Source organism: Lagopus muta, chromosome 1, assembly GCF_023343835.1.
Source record: "Lagopus muta isolate bLagMut1 chromosome 1, bLagMut1 primary, whole genome shotgun sequence".
Taxonomy (NCBI): Eukaryota; Metazoa; Chordata; class Aves; order Galliformes; family Phasianidae; genus Lagopus; species Lagopus muta.
Genome location: NC_064433.1, coordinates 94,451,053 through 94,470,742, shown reverse-complemented (window position 1 = coordinate 94,470,742; position 19,690 = coordinate 94,451,053).

The window sequence follows — 19,690 nt, the reverse complement described above, 5'->3', positions numbered from 1 at the left end:
TTGACCTATAGGGATTTATGCTTTTGTGGATTTTTTTTGGGGGGGGGAAGGGGGAGACGGGAGGGTAAGAAGGGAGGAGATTTTTACTTTGAAACCTACTTTTCAGTATGCCAGGTGCTCCATATGTAACATATCTGAACATAAAATCAACATGAAATTAAGGTTATAACCTTAAATACAGGCTAAAGTATTTCTACTGTTTATGAAATTCATCTTTGAATAGCATGCTCAGCTTGTACAAAAAGAGTGAAACTATTACTCGAAGTTGTAGTTTGTTTGCTAGTGTTTTAACTGCTGAAAAGCATAGTCGTGTCCATAAATGCTGCATCTAGCCATAAAAGGATCTAGATGCTGAAAAACAAACAAACAAACAAAAAAAAAACCAAAACCAACACTAACAAACAACATTTTCCTGTTACTTAGAGTACATGAACATTTAAAGATTTAAAAATGTTCAACATAGGCCAACATTAGACCATCTTATTCATCAAGCCAGCATGGCTTAGTTGAAACAAGGAACATGCAATCTATCTTTTCAACTAGGTGACTCTGTTCAGCTATAACTGAAAGTATGTTTACGTTGGGAATATTTCACAACTAAATTTTTTTCCTCAGACCACAACAGCAACTACAAAATTATCACAAAATCATCAGAGAATTGCTTGGTTTGGAAGGGACTTCAAAGATCATCTAGATCCAAACGTCCTGCCATGAGCAGAGTTGCCACCCACTAGTTTCTTCAGCCTAAATAAGCTCAAGTCCCTCAGAATTTCTTCATGGGAGAGATGCTCCAGCCCTCTGAGCATTTTCATGTCTGTCTCTGAACCCACTCCAACAACTTCATATCTTTCCGGGGTTGGGGGCCCCAGGCCTGGATGCAGTAACTCCAGGTGGTGTCTGACAACTGCAAGGAGTTACATGAACACTTGCAGTTTTGCAAATAAAAATGTATGTCACCCTCACTTTTGCTTATTAATGATTGTGCTTCTGCACACTTCTGTTAGAAGACTACAGTGTCAGTGCAGTCTAAAACTCCTTTGTATGACAAAATGCAAGTCTCACCATTTCAGAGCAAAAACTATCAGTAATTTGCTTGTTCAAAATCAAGTACCTCATACTTCAGCATAAAGTGGTGCAACATCAAAATCATTTCTTGGATGGAAGATGATCTTCAAGAAGTTTGGAGATGCACAAGAATTGCTTGCATTGTAATATAAGTTTTTGTTTCCAGCTTCAGTGCAGACAACTCTTATAGATAGCAGACTATTAATATAGAAAATAACTCAAAAAAGTTTTTGTGAATTTTGAAACTGTAACATTGATCATGAGATTTGTTGTGATTTATCAGCAACTATTTATAAACTTTCACTGCAAAGCATTGTCTATACCTATTGCCTTTTTAAACATTCTTAGAAATAGAAAAGTTCATGTTGCTTCTAAAAGTTGATTCTTGGTGGGGGAAGAAGAAAATTGATTCTATTTCAACAACACATAGTATTCTAATTATTTAAAGTTGCCTGTGCTTAAGTTAATTACAGAAATGATACTTCGCACAAATTAGAATTCATTCCTCTTAAGAAAAAGGAGTAAAAGAAAAAATAAGTTTCAGTTCCAATATTTCCATTCTTCTAGGACTGTTATCCCTGGACAAGTGCCACATCTGCCCTGTGTTGTTTAATTTATTGGCGATTTTAGTTTTTTGTTCAGGAAAACACAGTATTTATTCATATAGTATGACATGTCACAATATTACAGTGATTATCCAGTTGCTTTATGTATGGTCATAATACCATCTGGTATAAAGCTAGCCTTCTTATTGCATGTGTACCATCTGGAACATCTATCTATATTCCAATTATTGTACAGATGAGATTTTTGTTTTTACAGAAACAACATATTGGCTGAATCCTTCATTGATTGCTTAATTTAAAAAAATACAATACAAAATAATGTAAAACAGAAACATGAACTTGGCATCTTAATTTTTAGCAATCACATTTTCGACATGCATTTCTTCTAAGGTTTTTTGTTTGTTTGTTTTTAAACTACATTTCTTTACAGCTACTTAGCCATTCATTTTAGTAGAAATAGTAGAAGTAGGATTTGGTTATTTAGGTGAGATGAGCTGACATTTATTTTAAAGTCTTTTGGAAGTTGTTTATACACCAAAATCTCCATGCACTGAACAGAATTCAATTCATCACTGTTCTCTACAAACCAGAGTTTCTAAATCCTTACAAAACTCAGTGCTTGGCCATAAACTCCTCAGTTATTTGTATGCGTTTGCCTTACTTTGACTATCAACTCTCAACATTATTAGCAAAATAATCACTAGATTAAGACCCCACAGTAAATACATCAAGCCTTACAAACCTCATATCCAGCTATAAACTTGTAGCACTTAGGCCTCATCTGAAGTGGAGACATGGTCTGAACCTGTGGCAGAGGAGCAAAATGAGACACCGAGAAGGTTTCTTCCTGGATCTCAGTAAGAAAGGCCTGAAAACAAATAATAGAATAAAATGCTTGTTTTAATAAAATGGAATAAAATGAGGAATACAGATAGTGAGTATATCCTGTGTCCCTTCAGAAGCTGGGAATTCTAATATTATGCAGCACTGAGTGGATCCTGGGTGGATTTTCCCATAGGACATTGCATAGATTTGGTCCACAGAAAGGTCCCTTTTCCTTCCCATGCACCTGTGTGCATATATATTCATAATAAAACTAAGCTGAAGATCTTCTCCTGATTAGTTAGAATGCTTTGTTTTATTTTGTTTTACTGTCCACAAATGCACAGCAGAGGCTTGCACAGCATGCTCTAGCAGATTCCCTTGCAGTGGCTATTTGCAGTAACATTCAGGCTTCTTGTGCACTAAGCACACAGCCCAGAAAAGCAGACCCAGACACCAACTCTAGAAGATGAATATAATGCCTTCTGCAAGGCTTCTAATGCAACTAGATTGCATACAATTTCTCCATGCTTCAGATTTTCTTTCCAAGAATAGAAGCTATGGTTTCATTCCTTTTATGAAGACAAATATCTAGTACATCATGACCACAAGATGCAGTGTACATCATCCCTTTTCCTTAGCTAAGATGCAGCCTCATGTGTAAGATGAAACAAATATGGCTGGATGCATCAAGAAGGCTACGGCTCAGTGTGGAACTCAGCTATTAACTCTTAAGCATTACTACTAGGGGGTACTTGATTTTATTTTTTATTAATAATAAAAGAGAACAAATTCTCTTCATATCTGAATGTTCTTCAGTATTTCCATGCAGAGAAATGAAAGCAAGACAATTATAAATCTTTCATTCTGATCTAAGCCCTATCTGAAGAAACTTCAGGAAGCCTCATTAGTAAAAAATTATCACTTTCTTGAGGTTGGAATGCAGTCTCATGAATAATTGACATAAAACATCCATTAATGTTAATATTACTTAATACAGCTGTGGTATACAATCCATTAGTCCCATATTCTAAACTTAGTTTACTTTCTGTAAGCTTTTTTTTTCAAACCTGTATTTGGCCATGTGAAGCCTATTTTTAAATATACGTAAATCTAAGATAAAAGTGATATGTTGCTTAAACATCTACAATAAAGCGGTAGAAGAGGCTTCTCCAGGCACAGAATAATTCACAGCACAGAGGAGAGAGCAGGAGAAAACTTCCAAATGAAAGAAATAACAATTTTGACTACTTTTACAATAATTTTCATTATAATCAACATTTCCATCTGAATGCGACCTGAGTTTTGAGACAACTCGCAACTTTTAAGATTACGGTCATGTGTTTAGAATATGTTAACTTGAGTAGGACGTCTAATTTGTTATTTATTCTATTTCTTAACTCTGTACAAGATTTTCATTTGTGCTTGCAAACTTTGTTTTGTTCCTGTTACTTTTAAATTTATATGGCAGTGGGATCCTAGATAAAACAGAAGTATAACACATTAGTTAAATCATAAAACTCTTAAAGCCAAATGCTCACATACGCTATAAAAAATGCTAAGAGTTACTGCTTCCCTAGTGTAATCTTACTTGCAATTAAATTATTCAGTTCTGGCAGGAAAGCAATAAAATACAGAATTCCTTTAATTGGAATTTCAAACTAAGCATCCTTTCAGATTTTAAATCATTACAAAAGTAGGAAAAAGACTACAGAAATTAATTCCTTAAAGAAATTCTGTACAAATTGCAAGATGTTATTTAATTCTCAGTTAATTATGTAAAACATTTTCTAAATGTTTTCTAGACTGCATTGTGAAAAGTGATTCTATAAGTCCATGTCCAAAATCTTGACTCTATACAGAGGCAAGCTGGGCAGTCAAAGCTCTGTATCTATCACTGAAATTAAAAGAACTAGAAAAGAATTCAAGAAACATATAATTTTTAATGAAGTTCAACAATTTTCATTTTGTTTAAGAAAATTTCTTGCATATGTTCTTAGCTTAGAATTTCTTTGAAAGTAATTCTTTTGGTAGGATTTAATTGAGCTAAAAACTCCTTAATTTCTAAAGTAATCTTTTTAAATATTCAGACTCTGTTTCTCATTAATATTCTTACTATTAATAGTACTGGAATTAAAATCTAAATGTTTATTGATAAACCAGGACTGACAAATTTGTGGAAACATATAAAGTTTTTGGGCAAATTAAGTTGTTGGGCAAATTAAACAACCCATTATAAAGCATTATGTAACAAAATGACAAAACAAACAAACAAACAAACAAACAAAACCTGCATTACAGAAGGCTAAGTGGATAACTGACAGAAGCTGTAAACTTTTCTGTGTGATGTTCAGAAAAATGTGCTCATTCAGAAAAATAATGCCAGTTATTTTGTGCAGCGGATAGATATTAAAAAACAAAAGCAAAAACAAACAAAAGAAGTCTCCAAACCTAATTAAAGCTTTAGGCATATGGAATACATTGATCAGTACATTGATGTTACTTCTCAGTTTAACATCAAATGGGGTTCTGCAGAAATCTACTCTAGTTTCAGTCTTTGCCAATAGCTAGTAATATAGCCTTGACTCAAAGTACAGACTAGATTTCTTGATGTACAAATTACATAACTTATGCAGCATGACAGTTTTGCAAACAAAATCTTATTCTGTGACCTGTAAGTGGTTATGACACGTATATGATGCATGAGTTTCCTATTCTGCTGTATTTACCTACCATGGCACTTCAGCTTATCCATCTTTTGAGCGCTGTACTTTAAAAGTGTAGACAAACTGGATGGAACATACTGAAAGATGAATTTTTAAAGATATTGCATTATAAAAGCTTAAAACATATGTATTTATTCTTGAATACTATTCTTCTGTTGTCTTTGAGGACTGCAGGGATAAACAGTGGAGGGAAAAGCTTACTCTTTCAGCAACTATTTATTTATTTATTAAATATAAATGAGAATGAATAGTTTTTCCTTCATATTCAGGGAGGTTTGATCAGGGAATGATGATCAGATAAAAAGGCAATCTTTCAAACAATTGAGCATAAAAATTAGTAACCTGGAATGGGTGAGAAATAAACAACTCTTCTATGAGTTTAGACTTATGCATGAGATCTACTACAAATCTACTACAGATAAACACTGTGTAACACTAGTCTGAAGAAACAATATAGGACTCATTTCCCCTTCTTTGAAAAATGGACTTGAACAAGAAAACCACATTTGAAGGTGATTTTACTGCTCATCAGGACCACATACAACTAAGAAAAGCAACCTATTAAATGTAATTATACAAAGAGGGAAATAATGATTCCTTTCCAAGATATTTTTCCACTTCATTGAAATTGGTAAAAATGTTTACATAATTGCACTTGTACTTACTGATAACTAATCTCCCCAAATCCAACTGAACAGGAAAATGGTTTAGAAATTCCCGTTCATTGCCACTACATAAACAATGCATATACATCCTAGAAAAAAATAGTTAAGAACCGAAAGAAGGCTAATAACTGTAACAACAATGGGGGAAAGCTTATCATCTTTCTGTTTCCCATCTTGAATCGATCATTTTACAAAAATTGCTTCAGTAAATGAAGAAAAGGTAGCACTGCGGGAATCTGAGACCTGCTTATCACATTCATTGCCCACAAAGAACGTGAACAAGAAGTGAATCACAAATTCACCTTTGTTCAACTTTTCTTCTGTTCAGAGAAAAAAAATAAAACAAACCACTGGCTTGTACAAGTGCCATGGAATTTTACTCTTGAAGATATAGTCTCCTGGATAAAATATAACAATATGAAAGTGTTTCAAGTCCAGAGTATATATATCTTAAGCAAACTTTGTCCTTATCTACATTTTGCATGCGATTAAGTATATTATATTGTTTAATTTAAAAAGTCATGTTCTTCCATGTTTGTTCTGAATCAATTAAAACAATAACAATAATAAAACCAACAACAAAAGACACGACACAGACCTAATAAAGACAAGAAGCACTTACATAGCAAATGTGACAACTGCAAAAAGCTGTAAGTGCAAAATAATGAAGTTAACTTTCTGTTAATAGCTATGTTCAAATGAAGATTAAATTTTTGCCTAAGTGCATTCATTAACAACAGTTACCTTTCTCAATGCAAATATCTCTGGGAGCACATCACAGTTAGGGAACAAATGAACAGTTTCCCCAGTGGCATCTGGTACTACTTGAAATACCACAGGTTATCCAGTCTTGTATTCAGATAACACTGTGAAATGCACAGATCACCTGCATTTCTGGTGTCACATCACAAACAGCCACATGGGTCAAGCAGAAACTTGAAAACTCTGCGAGGGTGTAACAAGAGCAGGACTGTGCCACAAGGAAGGAAGAAGACAAAAGTGTTGCCAGCACAGGGAGTACCTCCCCTGTGAAGCACATCTTTAAAGTACCTGAGCAAAGCAGAGAGAGCAATGTGCTGACAGTAAAGCAAGAGATCGTGGACAATGCTCAACCAGAAGAAGACAAGGACAGTATAAATAGGGCAAGACTAGTGTCCTAGTCTGAAATGAAAGGAGCTCAAGGGTAGGGGGGTGTGGGTAGCAAGGGAGGATTGGATATTAGGAGGAAATTTTTTATTCAGAGGGTGGTGAGGCACTGGAACCCAGAGAATCTGTGGATGCTCCGTCCCTGGAGGCATTCAAGGCCAGGTTGGATGCTGGGCAGCATGATCTAGTGATTGACAATCCTGTTTGTGGCAGAGTTGTTGGAACTGGATGATTTTCCAGCACAAGCCACTCTATGTTTCTGTGATAAAATGATTTTATAATCATAATTTTATCTTATTTATTATCTGTAATAAAAGATATTTTGATCATCGTAAGTAGCACTTTCCCCCCTTCTTTCCTTCCAGTTCAATAGGTACCACTAGCTATTTTTACTCTCATGTTTCCCACTTCCACATTATTGCCTTATTTCTGATTTGCTACTCCCTCTCATTACTTAAATAATTATTTCATGTTTCCCTTTAAAATTGTATTTACTGATCATTATCCATTTCATTTTTAAGACTTTTTCTCTAATAAAAAATGTTTAAAATTATACTGATATTTTACTCTAACTGAAATTGGTTTTTTATATTTTAACAAAGGGATACACAAAACAGCTGGCAAGCATTGTGTACAATTCTCAATAAGGATGAGTTATTCACCACCAGCTGTTTATAGTGCAATGATGATTGTGGACCAATTGACCAGGGATTATTGCTTCCTCCCTACTTAAGGTGAAGTGTTTACATATTCTGTGAATACTGCTGATGAAGAGTCCTGTGGGAAATGGTTGGAACTATGCTATAATCAGATTGTTTGAGAAGTTTTTTCAAATATTTGTTATTTGAACTCTGACCTACATATGGAATATTTTAAATCGTTTAAAAATACATATTATATTGCTTACACATTTGAAAGAGATGAAACTAAAGCAAAAGCAAATCAATAATTAACTGCCAAGCAAGTCCAAACAAAAACAGTATTAAATTAAAATCTTTCTGAACAGCCTCCCTCTTGCAAAAGATGTTGGAATATTAGTGACCACATAATTGTATTTTCTTCATTGTGGAATGGCAGAGTGAAATCACCTCCTCCCATCCATGGAGTAATACACTGATCATAGTATAATTCATTTTAATTTACATCATAGCCACTGATATAATTTATCCATCCATTTGTAGAAAAACAAGAAAGCCAACAACCCTCCAACCCCCCAAAAAACTACTCCACACTCAAAATCACTGCACGAAACAAAACACTAAAATCAAAAAATTAGTGGTAAAAAGACATTGAAAAGATGAATTTAAACAACTCAATCTTGATTGCAAACATACTAAAAAATTAGTCTAGCAGGATATAATAAACACAATATAAAGTACAAAATCTGAACACCGACTCAATTTTGTATAAAAAGGCTTTCATGTGATGCATTGTATACAGAATGTGTTAGCAATACAGTTAATAAATTTACAGAATGATAAGATACCTGAAGTATATCAAAGTCAAGGGGAAGAGATTGTTTGCATTGCCTTTGTGATAACCAAGTATACATTTTAGTAGCATTTTCAAAGAATGAAAAAACAATAATACACAAAGTGGTAGCAGTATGTACACCATATCACTATAAAAAGTAACCCATTTAAGAAATATACTTACCTGATTTGGTATCAGTTTTCCTCAGTTAAAAATAACAGTGAAAACTATAAGTTTTTATAGAACCTGAGGATCAACACACATTTAAATAACTTGGAATTTCAGTTATAGTAAAATATCTGTATATTTTAAAGCATTTTTTTATTAGAAGAAAAAGAGAATCTTAAAAATGGAAAGACTCCCTTGGTTAAATCTTTTCGCTTTTGAGAGAGGCAGTTGCAGATAGTGGGTATCACTGTGCAACCAATACACCTTGATTGCTTATGCCCTGATGTGTGACTGCCCTTGTTAATTGTGTCATTCTACTGTAGAAACAATATTGCCGTTTGTTAACAAAGTGGATAGATACGGCTTTTTTTTTTTTAATGTCTATTCCCATCATCAGTTTTTTGTTTCAAAAGTGAGCATTTTGTTGTTTCTTTCTATGCTTATGACAATTGAGGTCTTCTTATTGACTGTTCTACTGACAGTAAAAATCCAGACACAATCACTCTCAGTGAATAAAACCTTCCTGAACAGGCAATATTATGGAGACCACTGGAGCTATTCAGAGAGACAGATATTACTCAGAGATGTAAAACCATACTGCACAAGATAATCTGCAGCAGTAAGATAATACTGTTTTACAAGACTAAAGAATAGCCATAACCTTTTCATAAACTACCTGCTGTCACCTCTTTTTAGACTGAAAATGAAGAGCTAACATTAATTACCAAGTGAATCATTTGCCATCTTTCACCAGTTACATTTGCTTTCCCTCCTGTGCTATAATTGCTGCCTAGGAGAAGTTCTTTACACATATGCCTCCAAGCATACTCAGTAGTTTTCTGTGGAAGCCTTCCTTATTGTGTGAAAACTTTACAGGGATTGCCAAGATCACTGTAAAATCTAAAAAGTATATTCCTTTCATAGCGACTACAAAGTTTCACCATTTCTAGATCTTACTTTTTATAGTCACTGAAGTTTAGGACTATCTATAGCTCAGCATTTTTACATCCTTCTTATGAGACTGTGAATGTTCACAAGTTAGAAACTGTGCCACAGTCAATAGCTACTTTACCAGGAAAAAAAAAAACAAACTTCACGAGCAGAGATCAATAACTGTTTAGCAATCCTTCAGGAATTAAGGAAGCTACTTAAGAAATGAAATGAAAAGAAATAGCCACTTAAGAAATGAAAAGAAATAAATTTCAGCATAGTCTCTCTTTCTCTCTTAAACAGCCTCTCATGTGCCAGTTATAGAGACCTGAGGTTGCATATGTATCTAGATGCCCTCTAATCATAGAGCTAACAAGTTAAACACAGATTCTAACCCTGTTTATTAATGAAATAACTGGTTGCAATCTTAGAAAAGTTATGGAACTATTATTAAAAGCTGTGCTCTGTGCAAGCATTCTGTCCCACCATTGCATAGGGAGTGGGCAGCTTCATCAGGAACACATCATCATCAGCAGTGAGAGCAGTGATTCCTTACACTATTCCTAGCCAAAGCGTTCTCATGTCTTGGCTATTAGAGATCTGAACTCACCTGCATTCTCCTAATATTTCTTGACCCCTTTTGCTCATGCAAAATAACAGAATGGATCATATCTGTATGAACTTATAAACTCTTCCCACTTCTAATGTGGGTTCATGCATATCCCACCACAGATCACCAAGGGAAAATGAAAAACTTAATGAGAATTTTAGCACATTACACTCTTTTCTGTTAGATTTCTTCAATCTCATGTCCTAGTATTTTATTCCCGGATTGCATTTGCTTTTTCGAATTTGCTTTTGGTTTGTATGCAGGACACCACAGCTATTCATAATTAAATACGTTTTCACCCAACTGCAGATATTAGGAATGTTCATACAAATATTAATGATTTCCATATCTTTGACAGTATATAATATGAATGGAGTTAGGGTGGAGTATGCCATAGAACATGAGAGAATAGAAAACTTTGGTGTGGGAGATATACCTTCAAAACAAAGCCAAGAAAAACTGCCATCAAAATGCTATAAATCATGCAATACAGCTCTTCTAGTGATGTTCTAAAAATAACTCATATAGGCTTCATCCAGTGCAGATCATGTCTGACCAATCTCATGGCCATCTATGGTGAAGTGACAGCATTGGTGGACAAAGAAAGGGCAACTGATCTTATTTACCTGGACTTATGCAAAAGCCTTTGGCACCATCTTGTACCACATCCTTATATCTAAATTGGAGAGATATGAAGGCTGAACCATTCAGTGGATAAAGAAATGGTTGGATGATTGCAGCCAGAGGACCTATGTGCAGGTAGAAGCCAGTAATGAGTAGTCTACCTTAGGACTGCTGCTCTTCAGTGTCATTATCAATGACAGTGAGATCAAGCATACTCTCAGAAAGTTTGCTGATGACTGGTACAGTTGAAACAAAAGAAGGAAAGGATGCCACCCAGGAGGACAAGTTTGAGAAGTGGACCCATGTAAACCTAATGAGATTCAACAAGCCAAGTGTGAGGAACTGCACTTGGATCAGGGAAATCCCAGATATGTGTACAGACTAGGAGAAGAATTCACTGAGAGCAGCTCTGTGGAGAAGGACTTGATGATCCTCGTGGATGAAAACAGGACACGAGCCAGCCAGCTTGTAGCCTGGAAGTCCAACATCCAAGCATCCTGGACAGCATCAAAATAGGGGCAGCCAGCAAGGAAATGAAAGTGATTGCCCCCCTCTACTCTGCCCTCATGAGGCCCTATCCAGAGCACTGCATCCAGACCTGGGGCTCACAGCACAGGGATATGGAGCTGTTGGAGAAGGTCCAGAGAAGGGCCATGAAGATAACCAGAGGGTCCAGTACCTCTCCTGTGAAAACAGGCTGAGGGAGCTTGTTCATCTTACAGGAGACTCTAGGGAGGCTCATTGCCACTTTTCAGTAGTTGAAGAAAGCTTAAAAACAGGAGGGAAATCAACTTTCTATACAGACAGATAGCAGTAGGACAAAGGGGAATAGTTTTAAACTAAAAAGGGATATTTAGATCAGATGTTAGAAACAAATTCTTTGCTCAGAGACACTGGCACAGGCTGTCCAGAGATGCTGTGGATGCTCCATCCCTAGAGGTGTTCAAAGCAAGGTTGGATGGGATCCTGGGCAGGCTGATCTAGTGGCTGGCAGACCTGCCTACAGCAGAGTCCCTTCCAACCTAAGCCATTCTGTGAGTCTATGATAATTATGATTGTGAACTGTCAGAAAGATTCACTACACCAATTATATTCATCACCAACTGACATCCTACCTATGAAAACCCATCTAAAATCTGAGCCTCCAACAACACTAATGAGCATTAAAGAACAAAATATATGGCTCCCATGAGTTGGAGGCACAGCATCATAGCTTAACACTGCTATAAACAGTAAATCTTTACACATGCCTGTTGGCAGTGATGTTGAACAAATGTCAGCAGACTCTTGTTTTCAACCATCATCAGTAATGCTCCTATTTGTTACATTTATAATGGACAACCCAAAATCAATTGTACCAACGTAAAGAAATGTGTTTCATACAGAGATTGAGATTTCCTCTTGCAATGGGTACAAGCAGGATGGTGAGGAATGAGTTTCATATGATGTTCAAGAATTGAAAACTCCCCTGAATATTTCTAGGTCTCTCCCAAAAGACTGTACTACTGTTTACTTACAGTGAGGGTTTTATTTTTATTCTTAAATGCAGTGCTGGCCATGGAAAAGTGCCACAGTCTCTGTCATATCCTGTGCTGCAGTTTAGCCATTTGTCACAATGTCATATGCGCTACAGGATCTCATTGAGGTGTCATGCCCTCAAAACCCATTCCTGCTGCCAAGAATGAGACGCAATAAAACTGGAGTGTGTGCTACTAAAGAATGAAATTGTTTTGTTTGTCAGGAATGTTGAGAGCAGTAACTTCACTCGGAGGACTACTCTCAGATTATTTTAGCACAGCTGTCACATACACAGATAAACCCAGTGAAATACAGTTTTCAGGATCATTATTTGTACAGCATTTCAAAACAATTTGTCTTGACCTAATGCTTTCATAAGTACATGATACTCGGAACTCCTGGGTGCATCAGCAGGCCTCTACAAAACCTAGATAAATGTAGCAATCAACTGTGTATTGCTGTATATGGAATATGTTTTTCATTCAAAAAAGGCAAAGCAGCAAACAGAACATCACTAAGTAAAGATTTCTAATAACATGCCAGAGAAAGAAAAAGAAAACTGTCTCAAATGTGAAAAACTTTTCACCCCAAATTTAATAAAGAGAAGCTGTTTTCATCAAGTAGGTGCAAGAATACCAAAAAGATATAAACAGTGTACTCAGAAATGTATGCTCTTGCCGTGTCACTGCCAGTACAGTTCCATGGCAGCCTGCACTGCCCAAAGGAAGGTAAGGCAGAGAAATCTTCATGTGCATCTTTAAATTGGAAAACCTTTAGACTGTTGGAAAACCTTCCAGAATATGGCAGAACATCCCTGTATATGCAACATAAGTCTATAAAAATACATATTCAATAGTTATTGGCAATCATAATCTATCCTATATACACTATCTTACCCTCATGACAAATTCCTATGCCCTTGATTATCTGCATATAACACTGAAGTATATTGGGAAATACTCCTGTCTCCGGAATTATATGTTTGGGAAGGTTTCTGGCAGGATCTTCTTTACAAAATCATATTTCTCTCTGCTCAGTAAAGGAGAGATATAAGACAAAAAAAAAAAAAAAAAAAAAACTTTAAAAAGTAGAAGAGGAGAATTTGGGCCTCCAAGAATTCCAGATGGAGACAAAACCAACAAATCATCCAACATGTCCACACAACTGTAGGCTTCACATTACCATCTGCATAAAGGAGTGTGAAATAGATAAGAATACAGAACTACTCTAATTGGCAGTAGGATATTAACCGTCAGGGCACAACCATGGCCTATTTTGGTTGGCAGCCCTTTCAATAGCCTATCTAGCAGCCAGCAGCCAGGCTTTTTTACCTATAAATAAATCTGAACTTTAGAAATGGACTTTGCTCATCTTGCTGTTCCCGTTGAAATGTCTTTTATGACTTGCTTCAAGTCATAATCCCTTGGAGGCATAAATGTAAGCAGAAGGCAGTCAAGACTTGTGGGGAAACTCCAAACAGGGTCATAAGATGCACCTTAAAAGCATTGACAATGCAAAAAAAGCCTGAAACGGAGTAGGAACTAGCATAAATCAAAACACATAAATGTAGTGTCCCTTGCCTAGCAGATGTGGTGTGTTGCCACAGTAAGATATGGCACAAGGTACCCAACTTTAGAAACTGATCTATAGAAAGAAACCAAATCCACCTAGTCACTATATGGTAGCAGGACATGCAAAATCAGACAAGAAAGTCCTGTTCTACAATGAATGATAACTTTTCCTTTTCTCAGCACAAAGATAGGGAAACAAGATACTTCGTTTCTTGCTGCCTCTTGTTATAGAGGCACAAGTAATAGAAAACATGATGCTTTCATTATACATGGGATTGCTTAACAAGGAATAACACATAGGAATAATGTAGGGAGACATCACGTAAGCCATAGAAGTTATCATATTGAGAAAAAAAGTACAAAACCAAACAAACCACAATATGCCAGCAACATTTGCACTAAAAAAAAAAAAAATTATTCTTGCCCATGCACTTCTGTGATCTAAATGCTGCTTGCAATGGTACAGACAATAGCTACTCATGTCTGCAAGAATATCCTCAGACCCTGATTATGGCTGGCCCTTTGCAGGCTATAAAGGACACCACATATCCCCAAACACAGAGTACATAGATCTCTCAGTGGTAGTTGTGAAGATGGACTCTCCACAGCAATATGGGGTGATCAAAAGAAACAAAGCAAAGAGGGCTGCCTTCAAAATAATGTCTGGAATGGACTTGCCAGTGCTCAGTTTTGCTGTTACAGATCAGTAGTTGGTAGGATAATCTTCCGGTGAGGAGTTTGCAAGCATTTGAGATATTTTTGCAGTTAGTACATAGTGCAAAATATATGAATATACTTGTTAATTAGCTGTGTACTGTAGCTTGGTCATAAACTTATATATGAAATGCATTTGAGAAGTGATGAAAACAAGTTATGTTCAGCCTAGAAAAACTCCTTTCTTTCAAGGGTTTAATATTTTCTGTGTTTTAATTTAAGTGCCTTTCTGCACTTCTTGTAAAAAAAAAAAAAAAAGACATTTTCTGCTCTTGATGCCATTCATTCATGTGTGTCAGAAGAATAAAAATTTCACCTTGCACAAAAAAAAAAAAGTAACTTTTGTATCTCTATTCAATAAATGTGATAACATTTTTCATAAGTCTTTAGACCACTGTAATTATACAGTCCACCTCCTGCATAACTTAGCTTTTCACAGATGCACTACTGAAGTGATGTTTGTAATAAATTTTACCAACCATTCGCCCTGCCAAAATCTCTCATTTAAGACCTTGAGACACACACAATAATCCTGCCATTACTGTTCCTGGAGGACTATGCAAATGCATGAGTGATTTTTGCAGCTGGAATTTTAACACTGCTGAGGATAACATTCCACATATGAAACAGTAGCCATATGCCCACATATCAAGCCTTGTCCTTTTTACATAAATATAATCCAAATCTACGTTCTGGAATAAGCAGTAATTTGTGAAAGGAAGGTTCATTGGGGAAAAAATATTTAAGCCTAGAGAAAAATTAAGCAGAAATAACAGTTCAGAAGTTATCAGAGCGCCAGTTATTTGACACCTCCTTTTCTCTGCAAAATACAAAGAAAACCTCCCCATCCTGATTAATACAAGATAAGTTTTAAGTACTTTTTAAGATCATTGGATTGGGACTTAGATTTGAGGCACCTACACATGTGCCAAAAGGAACCAAGGTTTGTCTTGATAACTTACAAGTAAAGCATTCAGTGAACAAGTAAAAATCATAGCTTGTCATAATTGCTCTAGGGATACTTGTCACTAGCACTCACGTCCTGGCAATGGCCTTTAAGCAGCTGCTATTCCCAAGGTGCAATGATTCTTCCACTCTGCTCTGAGTTTACTTTCATGTGGACAGCATAGGTGTTCACTCAGAAAGAGAAAATGCAAAGATGATTACTACTGTCCTTGCATTTCCTCTCTGACAACTACAAAATAGGACCCTGTTATCCTCCCTTCCAACACAACACCTCGAGGAGCTCCTGGATTGTTAATCTGGAGTTTTACTTCCATTCTTGCTTTCTGTCTCTCTCACTGCAACATCACTGCAGAACTCAAATCCCTCGGTCTATTTCATGCTTGGTATTTACCATAATTATTGTACACAGAAATGTAATTATATTAATGTTGGTGTAGCTGTAATAAATATTGAATTTTAGCAATGGAAATTGCAATGTACTATTTAATAGAAACTTTCCATTCGTGATGGACGTAGCTGGCCTAAGGAAATGTGAATTTGCAGCACTATCGAAGAAGCTGCATTTTCATGCAATTTCCAGTTCTAAACAGCAAAGTCTGTTCTTCAGATTATGGCATATGGAAGTCACACAACCTGTTCTGTACAATAGCCTGACAAGATCAGTATTCTTAATGACACAAGATAATATAACTGATATTTCTGAGGGAGGAAGGAAGGGTATTTTCAAATATTTCATGTTCATCAAGTAATTTGTGTCAAAAAAAAAAAAAAAAAAAGGATATGAGGCAACTATGTAATGGATGTCATAAGTCTTTATGGTAGCTCAGTCAAATAAAAGAATTTACTGTAAAAACAAAATATTCAGGTTTATCATTGTGCTTTTTTGATAAAAAAAAAATATCAAAGTTACTCAGAAAGAGTTAAGAAAAACAAAAAACTTTGAAAATAGAATATTTGTGAACAACTATAGTAACCTTTCAGTAAATGATATTGCACAGAAGCAATAAATATCCTTGTGTTACCACAGATGTAGACCGTGATAAATGAAAATAACATTTGGCCAGAAATTGTCCAAGAGACAGAGTAAACTAAGTAGTTAAATTCTATTCTATGTTCCCTAGAGATTCTTAGAGATCTTTCTTCAAAAGAAAAAAGGGAGTTGGGAGGAACAAAATGAACTGGTAAATTTTAGCTGTAATGTTGAGGAAAAAAAAACCAACAAAAAAAAAAACAAAAAAAAAACAAAGAAAGGAAATAGAAAAGACCAATATCTCTCTCAGCTAGACACTAAAAAACTATAATTGATTCCCATAGGTATTGCACAGGTGAAGCATATAGCAAATTGACCCTAAGATACAAAATAAGAAATTTTATTTTTATGAAACAGACTTTTCTATGCCTTCTATCTTCATTGTGTTTCTCATATATGTAGGTATGTGTGAAAAGATTCAGGAATTCCACACATTTACATGAAGATGACAAATTTTTCACTCTGGTATCTAAATGAGTTCAATATGCTAAAGCTGATATACTGAAAAACTATTCATGGAAATAAACTAGCTTAATATCTGAAGCCATGCATGTCTGGCAAATATTGACAAGAGCTTCTTAGAATACATCACCTGTGAAAACAGTAGTTCCCAGCCTCAAGTGCTTTTAAAACATTGCTTAATTACTTAAACTATTTCTATTTTGAATTAATACTTTCATGTAATGGTTATGGTAGCTAATTAATAGAACATTAGTTCCATTTTACATTATGTCCGATGAGTTATTGATTGCCCTCTGCTTTCAGGACACTTAGGACTTTCCTGGTGATGCACATAAAAGAATAAATAACCCAACCCCACTGCATCAGTAACACATTCTAGTAGGGCTAGTCGTGAACTCCCATATAAAAGATCCCTAACATTGCAGTGCATTGATCTAACAGTATGTGCTGCATTCTGATGTTATAAACAGTTTCTGATTTTTTTTCTTCCTCTGACAGCTCCTGTCTTTGCAAGAAGAAAGCCAGAACTCAAAGAATTGACCCCTTCACTTTTTGAGGCATTTACAGCTAGAAGTTTGCCGCCATTCTAGCTATGGTTACTGATCTCAGGGAAGTACACAGATCAAACCTGAGTTTTTCAAGAACAAAAGAATTTTCCATGAGACTACATGGTAGCCTCTAAATCCTCTTACTGAGCTATTGTGCTTCAGCTCAATGGGCAGTTTAAAGGCTTTATAAACTGCTTTTTCTTTTCGATAATTTCTTTTCCTTGCTGTCATTTCTATTTTACCAAATGGAAGTGAGCACATTGCAGTGAACACTGAAAGAACACTAGATTAAGATGTTTGTATTGGTTAAATAAGTGAAAAAAAAACAAAACTATCTGAAATGGTCTATTCTGAGGATACTTAATCAAGTAGAACAGATGTTTATTATATAATTAGGGAATGCTTTGCTACCAGTATGAGCAAATCATCAAATCAAATTGCTCCAAAATACTTTCCATTATTTCACAGACACTTGCTATGAAGATTTGGGGGTAAGAAACAAGCCAGATACTGCATTATTCTCCAGCCCAAGGCACCATTTGATTACCCAGCAGGGAAAACAATGCTGCCTGTTAGCATAAAGCCAGAAAAGCTAGAGCCTGATTCAGCTGCCAGCCTAGGTACAAAGGAGTTGCAGAGAAGTGAGGAATGTGTATGACATGTGGCACAATTCCACTGTTTTATTCCCATGTTTTACAAACATAAGGAGAAAAGGTAACATAAACCCATGGCATAGCTCCAGTGACTTTTACAGCAGGTTTGAGCAGATTCTTCTGTTCTTACACCAGCAATGAACTTCATATAAACTTCTACAATGTCTTTCATATAGAGACATGATATCCTAATGCAAACACTGAGAAGTTCTCATTTATGCAGAGTTTTTACAGCCAGGTCCCTCCCTCTAGCATTTCCAGACAGGAAAGCTTTATCTGTGTCAGAAAGATGAACATAGCTGGGGCAAGGACCTCAAACTCAACAAGCAACTGAATACACCATTAAATTGTTGGTACATGAAGGTCCAAGCCAGCAAAGATGCTCCCCAACAGAGCTCTGGCAGAGTTCATATGATACCATGCAGCTCTTTTCTCTAGGTAGCACGAGAGCCAAAATAGTGGAAGACTAGTGCCTGAAGCACAGGAATACTCACTGGAAATCAGCTTCAGGCTAGTCATCTGTCAAACTTATAGTACTATCATCTTACTGAGAACAAGACAGTCAAAAAGAAGGAAGCTACATCTGTGACTGGAACAAAGACTTACCTGAACTGCAATCTCAGTAACCAGACTTCAGTCAGAGGCTTTGTTGAGCAGATGCTTCCTTGAGCAAAGGTCTCCTTAGCAGAGTAAGGCATAAGAATCCAGCACTCATTGCAAACACAGATACCCTAGCTCACTACCCTGACAGTATTTCCCAGTTTGTACCTGTGCATATGGAAACCAATTCCAATTCCAGACATGTCCACTCACATTTTCAAATTCATTCTTATAGTCCTTGTTAGAGAAGTGTTGTGTATCTATATAAACAGAGCTGTCTAATAGATAAAATACCAATAAATGCCTATGAAAGCATAGCATTACTCCTGAGCTTTATAAGACTGATGTACCTTACCTTTTTGTGTGCACAACAAATGATCTCTGTGATGTGCAGTTAGAAGGATCAAACTTAAGGCTAAACACTATTTTTACTTTTAGTGCTGAAGCCTCCTAAATGACATTAAAGGAAAAAAGTGTTACAAAATAATTTTCCACATACAGGTACTATGAATCTTTTCAGGTCTAGATTCAACATCTGATTCCGTGTCTGATTTCTAGAGTTCCTCAGTAAAATCACTTCCCACAAAGTCTGTCTTTACTGCTTTTGCAATCTTCTCATCCATGTCTAGTGGCAGCCCACAAAAAATGAACAAAGTAAATGGATTCCTGTTCCTCCTCTGATGACAGTGATTTACTTTATGTTTCTGTAGTGTCTGAACTTTACTGTGATACAGATTCATCTTAGTTTTGATGTACATATTTCTGCTTCCAAAGCTCTTAAATATTTAGTCCTATCCAGAAAACCTTGAGAGAGAAAAGACAGCAATATGAAA